Source organism: Pseudophryne corroboree, chromosome 7 (assembly GCF_028390025.1).
Source record: "Pseudophryne corroboree isolate aPseCor3 chromosome 7, aPseCor3.hap2, whole genome shotgun sequence".
Taxonomy (NCBI): Eukaryota; Metazoa; Chordata; class Amphibia; order Anura; family Myobatrachidae; genus Pseudophryne; species Pseudophryne corroboree.
Genome location: NC_086450.1, coordinates 393,639,680 through 393,646,004, shown reverse-complemented (window position 1 = coordinate 393,646,004; position 6,325 = coordinate 393,639,680). Strand labels below are relative to the sequence as shown.

Sequence of the window (6,325 nt, the reverse complement as noted above, 5' to 3'; positions counted from 1 at the left end):
GAAAAGCCCTGTTTTGCGTTAAACAGGGCTTTTCTCTGCCTACTGCAATTCACAGAGCCGGTTACCGTGGAGAAGTGTCTGACTTCCCCAGCGGCACCCCCGCTCTGTGGCTGAATCGCATCACCATACCTTTGTATGGTGAGTGCGATTCATGAAGGTGCGGAAAGCTCTGCTTTCCGCTTCTCCATGGAGTTCAGGTTCGCCATCTCAGGACGGCGTAACCTGAACTGTAGTGCGGAGACGTAAGGGAAGCTCAATGCTTCCCTGATCGCTGCTCGGCACCTCGTGCTGGCTCCGCCCCCCCGACCTCCCAGCAACCACTGCGGCCTGCCGGGAGGTCAACACCCTGCGCATGCGCAAAGGGACCCGCCGCTGGACCCCGCGCATCGCTGGGAAGGATCGCTGAAGATGACCTCACCGCAAGAGCCCCAGACACCGCAGCGCATCGTCGGAAGGGTGAGTATACATGAATTGCTACTTATTACAGCTATACATCGCATTGAAGCGATGCGATGTATAGTGATAAGTAGCAATTATGTTTTCGTTGTCTGTATGAATAGACCCCTTAGAGGCAGATCATTGGCTAAAGACAGTGAAGGGATTTGCGAATGCTTAAGAGCACCCAAATCTTTGCCACTGTTGCATTGTGATTTATAATTAGGCTGAGTTCTCTGCCTGGGGAACTACAGGGCTGGCCTGGAAGTTTCACATCAAAGACTTACATTTCTCTCGCATTCAGAGGCGTCGGAACTGGGGGGGGGCAAGGCGGCAGCTCGCCCCCCAAAACATACAGAGGCGCCGGCTGATGTCTAGGAGGAGCGGAGGAGCGATGTGCGGTAGCAGCGCATTCCATCGTTTCAGTCTAGGAAGGCAGGGTTTGCCGACCCCGGCAGTGTGTCAGGCAATGCGCCGCCTCCTCACAGCCCTGCTCACTTGTCTCCCGCCAGCTCTCTCCCCACCCCCCGCCTCAGAGGCTCAGCTTGATGTTGGGACTCGGGAGCTGCTGCTGCTGTCAGGAGTTGCCTCTTCTATTGGTGAGGAGCGCCAGCGGTGGCTGTAGTGTGGCGTGCGCAGAGACTAACTGGCGGGTGCCGCTCCGGACTTCCCCCCCTCCACGGCATTATAGTGTTCTCTCACCTCCCCTGTCCTGGATATAAACTGCTCACCTGGGCGGACCAGGTGAGCAGTCTATATCCAGGACAGGGGAGGTGAGAGAACACTATAATGCCGTGGAGGGGGGGAAGTCCGGAGCGGCACCCGCCAGTCAGTCTCTGCGCACGCCTGTGCTTAGGACATGTGTGTGTATATACATAGGTTTGTGTGTGTGTCCTATATGGCGCTGTGTGTGTGTGTGTGTGTGTGTGTGTGTGTGTATATATATATACATGGACCTGTACAGTACGTGTGTCTATATGGGTGTGTGTGTATGTATACATGGGGTTGTGTGTGTTTCTATGTAGGGCTGTGTGTGTATATACATGAGGATGTGTATGTGTATATATATATATATATATATATATATATTCATTACACACAAATGTACCCAAATCTGCGCTACATGGGGGGCTGCACTTTTTTTTTTTTATGGTTGGTTGTATGTTAATTGACAATCAGTCATTTACATTTTAGTTCTGTTGTATATATATATATATATATATATATATATATACACACACACGTGGGGTTGTGTGTGTGTCTATATGGGGCCGTGTGTGTGTGTGTGTGTGTGTGTGTGTGTGTGTGTATATATATAGGGCTGTGTGTGTGTGTGTGTGTGTGTGTGTGCGTGTGTGTATATATATATATATATATATATATGGGGCTCTGTGTGTGTGTGTGTGTGTGTGTGTGTGTGTGTGTGTGTGTGTGTGTGTGTGTGTGTGTATATATATATATATATTTCTCTGACGTCCTAAGTGGATGCTGGGACTCCATAAGGACCATGGGGATTAGCGGCTCCGCAGGAGACTGGGCACAACTAAAGAAAGCTTTAGGACTACCTGGTGTGCACTGGCTCCTCCCACTAAGACCCTCCTCCAGACCTCAGTTAGATTCTTGTGCCCAGCTGAGCTGGATGCACACTAGGGGCTCTCCTGAGCTCCTAGAAAGAAAGTATATTTAGGTTTTTTATTTTACAGTGAGATGAGATCTGCTGGCAACAGACTCACTGCAGCGAGGGACTAAGGGGAGAAGAAGCGAACCTACCTAACTGGTGGTAGCTTGGGCTTCTTAGGCTACTGGACACCATTAGCTCCAGAGGGATCGGCCGCATGGAACCGGCCTTGATGTTCGGTCCCGGAGCCTCGCCGCCGGCCCCCTTACAGAGCCAGAAGAATGAAGAGTCCAGAAAATCGGCGGCAGAAGACTTCGGTCTTCACCAAGGTAGCGCACAGCACTGCAGCTGTGCGCCATTGCTGCTCATGTACACCTCACACTCCGGTCACTGATGGGTGCAGGGCGCTGGGGGGGCCGCCCTGAGGGCAATATAAGACACCTTGGCTGGCAAATCATCACAATATATAGTCCCAGGGCTATATATGTGATAAATTACCCCTGCCAGAATCCATAAAAAAGCGGGAGAAAAGTCAGCCGAAAAAGGGGCGGGGCTTCTCCCTCAGCACACTGGCGCCATTTTTTCTTCACAGTGCAGCTGGAAGACACTGTCGGGCCGACACCAGAGTGGATGGATAGGTGGAAGGTATTAACCGACAATGTCAACTCCTTACATAGAAGGCTGGATGACGTAAAACAGCTGTGGGACAGCCGGCTTCTCAGCCCGCGCCTGCCCAGGCGTCTCAAAGGCCATCAGGGGCTCAAAAAAGCACCCGTTACCTCAGATGGCAGACACAGATGTCGACACGGAGTCTGACTGCAGTGTCGACGAGGTTGAGACGTATACACAATCCACTAGGAACATCCGTTACATGATCTCGGCGATGAAAAATGTGTTACGCATTTCTGACATGAACCCAAGTACCACATAAAAGGGGTTTTATTTTTGGGGAGAAAAAGCAGCCAGTGTTTTGTTCCCCCATCAGATGAATGAATGAAGTGTGTAAAGTAGCGTGGGTTCCCCCGATAAGAAACTGGTAATTTCTAAAAAGTTACTGATGGCGTACCCTTTCCCGCCAGAGGATAGGTCACGTTGGGAGATATCCCTTAGGGTGGATAAGGCGCTCACACGTTTGTCAAAAAAGGTGGCACTGCCGTCTTAGGATACGGCCACCTTGAAGGAGCCTGCTGATAAAAAGCAGGAGGCTATCCTGAAGTCTGTATATACACACTCAGGTTATATACTGAGACCTGCAATTGCCTCAGCATAAATAGTGCTGCTGCAGCGTGGTCTGATACCCTGTCAGATAATATTAATACTCTAAGACAGGGATAATAGTTTGCTAACATAGAGCATATTAAAGACGTCGTCTTATATATAAAGGATGCACAGAGGGATATTTGCCGGCTGGCATCCAGAATTAATGCAATGTCCATTCTGCCAGGAGGGTATTAGAAACCCAGCAGTGGACAGGTGATGCTGCCTATAAAAGGCACATGGAGATTCTGCCTTATAAGGGTGAGGAATTGTTTGGGGATGGTCTCTGGGACCTCGTATCCACAGCAACAGCTGGGAAGAAAATATTTTACCTCAGGTTTCCTCAAAGCCTACGAAAGCACCGTATTTTCAGGTACAGTCCTTTCGGCTTCAGAAAAGCAAGTGGGTCAAAGGCGCTTCCTTTCTGCGCAGAGACAAGGGGAAGAAGGAAAAAGCTGCACCAGCAGCCAGTTCCCAGGATCAAAAATCTTCCCCCGCTTCCTCTGAGTCCACCGCATGACGCTGGGGCTCCACAGGTGGAGACAGGTGCGGTAGGGGCGCGTCTCGGGAACTTCAGGGACCAGTGGGCTTGCCCACAGGTGGATCCCTAGGTTCTGCAAATAGTATCACAGGGATACAGGCTGGAGTTCGAGGCGACTCCCCCTCGCCGTTACCTCACATCAGCCTTGCCTGCTGCCCTCGGAGAAAGGTAGTACTGGCGGCAATTCACAAGCTGTACTTCCAGCAGGTGAAATCAAGGTACCCCCTCCTTCAACAAGGCCGGGGTTACTATTCCAAAATGTTGTGGTACCGAAACCAGACGGTTCGGTGAGACCCATTCTAAAATTGAAAGCCCTTGAACACTTATATACGAAGTTTCAAGTTCAAAATGGAATCGCTCAGGGCGATTATTGCAAGCCTGGAGAATTTCATGGTATCACTGGACATCAAGGATGCTTACCTGCATGTCCCTATTTACCCTCTTCACCAGGAGTACCTCAAAATGGTGGTACAGGATTGTCATTACCAATTCCAGACGTTGCCGTTGGTCTGTCCCCGGCACCGAGGTATTTACCAAGGTAATGGCCGAAATAATTATCCCGTACTTGGACGATCTCCTTATAAAGGCGAGGTCCAGGGAGCAGTTGTTCGACGGAGTAGCACTATCTCGGGAAGTGCTACAACAGCACGGCTGTATTCTGAATATTCCAAAGTCGCAGCTGGTTCCTACGACGCGTCTACTGTTCCTGGGTATGGTTCTGGACACAGAACAGGATAAAAAGGGTTTCTCCCGGAGGAGAAGTCCAAGGAGTTGTCGTCTCTAGACAGAGACCTCCTAATACGTATACAGGTGTCGGTGCATCAATGCATGCGAGCCCTGGGAAGGATGGTAGCTTCTTACAAAGAAATTCCATTCGCCAGGTCCCATGCAAGGATTTTCCAGTGGGATCTGTCGGACATGTGGTCCGGGTCGCATCTTCAGATGCATCGGCGGATAACCCTGTCTCCAAGGGCCAGGGTGTCGCTGTTGTGGTGGCTGCAGAGTGCTCATCTTCTAGGGGGCCGCAGATTCGGCATACAGGACTGGGTCCTGGTGACCACGGATGCCAGCCTTCGAGGCTGGGGGGGCAGTCACACAGGGAAGAAACTTCCAAGGCTATGGAAAAGTCAGGAGACTTCCCTACACATAAATATTCTGGAACTAAGGGCCATTTACAATGCCCTAAGTCAGGCTAGACCCCTGCTTCAACACCGGCCGGTGCTGATCCAGTCAGACAACATCACGGCGGTCGCTCATGTAAACCGACAGGGCGGCACAAGAAGCAGGATGGTGATGGCAGAAGCCACAAGGATTCTCCGATGGGCGGAAAATCATGTGTTAGCACTGTCAGCAGTGTTCATTCCCGGAGTGGACAACTGAGAAGCAGACTTTCTCAGAAGACACGACCTCCACCCGGGAGAGTGGGGACTTCATCCAGAAGTCTTCCAAATGATTGTACACCGTTGGGAAAGGCCACAGGTGGACATGATGGCGTCCCGCCTCAACTAAAAGTTACAAAGATATTGCGCCAGGTCAAGGACCCTCAGGCGATAGCTGTGGACGCTCTGGTAACACCGTGGGTGTACCAGTCGGTGTATGTGTTCCCTTCTCTGCCTCTCTTACCCAGGGTAATGAGAATAATAAGAAGGAGAGGAGTAAGAACTATACTCATTGTTCCGGGTTGGCCAAGAAGAGCTTGGTAACCTGAACTCCAAGAAATGATCTCAGAGGACCCATGGCCTCTGCCGCTCAGACAGGACCTGCTGCAGCAGGGGGCCTGTCTGTTCCAAGACGTACCGCGGCTGCGTTGGACGGCATGGCGGTTGACCGCCGGATCCTGAAGGAAAAGGGAATTCCGGAGGAAGTTATCCCTACGCTATTTAAAGCTAGGAAAGAAGTGAACGCAAACCATTATCACCGCATATGGCGGAAATATGTTGCGTACTGTGAGGCCAGGAAGGCCCCAAAGGAGAAATTTCAGCTAGGTCGATTTCTGCACTTCCTACAGTCAGAGGTGACTATGGGCCTAAAATTGGATTCCATTAAGGTCCAGATTTCGGCTCTATCGATTTTCTTCCAAAATGGAACTGGCTTCACTGCCTGAAGTTCAGACTTTTGTTAAGGGAGTGCTGCATAGTCAGCCCCCGTTTGTGCCTCCAGTGGCACCGTGGGATCTCAACGTGGTGTTGGATTTCCTGAAGTCGCATTGGGTTGAGCCACTTAAATCCGTGGAGCTATAATACCTCACGTGGAAAGTGGTCATTCTGTGGGCCTTGGCGTCGGCCAGGCGTGTATCAGAATTGGCGGTTTTGTCATACAAAAGCCCTTATCTGTATTTTATATGGATAAGGCGGAATTGAGGACTCGTTCCCAATTCCTTCCTAAGGTGGTATCAGTTTTTCATGTGAACCAACCTATTGTGGTGCCTGCGGCTACTTGGGACTTGGAGGATTCCAAGTTACTGGACGTAGTCA

The 6,325-nt window shown here is 50.8% G+C and overlaps 1 long non-coding RNA gene across 1 annotated transcript in view; it reads left to right on the top strand.

The window, feature by feature from the left end:
* The first annotated feature begins 1,019 nt into the window (after window positions 1–1,019).
* LOC134943767 (uncharacterized) overlaps window positions 1,020–6,325 on the top strand; it is a 28,845-nt gene continuing 23,539 nt past the window's right edge. The window contains exon 1 of the long non-coding RNA XR_010181739.1: window positions 1,020–1,034. This is a non-coding gene — a long non-coding RNA (uncharacterized LOC134943767). The remainder of the gene's footprint in view (window positions 1,035–6,325) is intronic.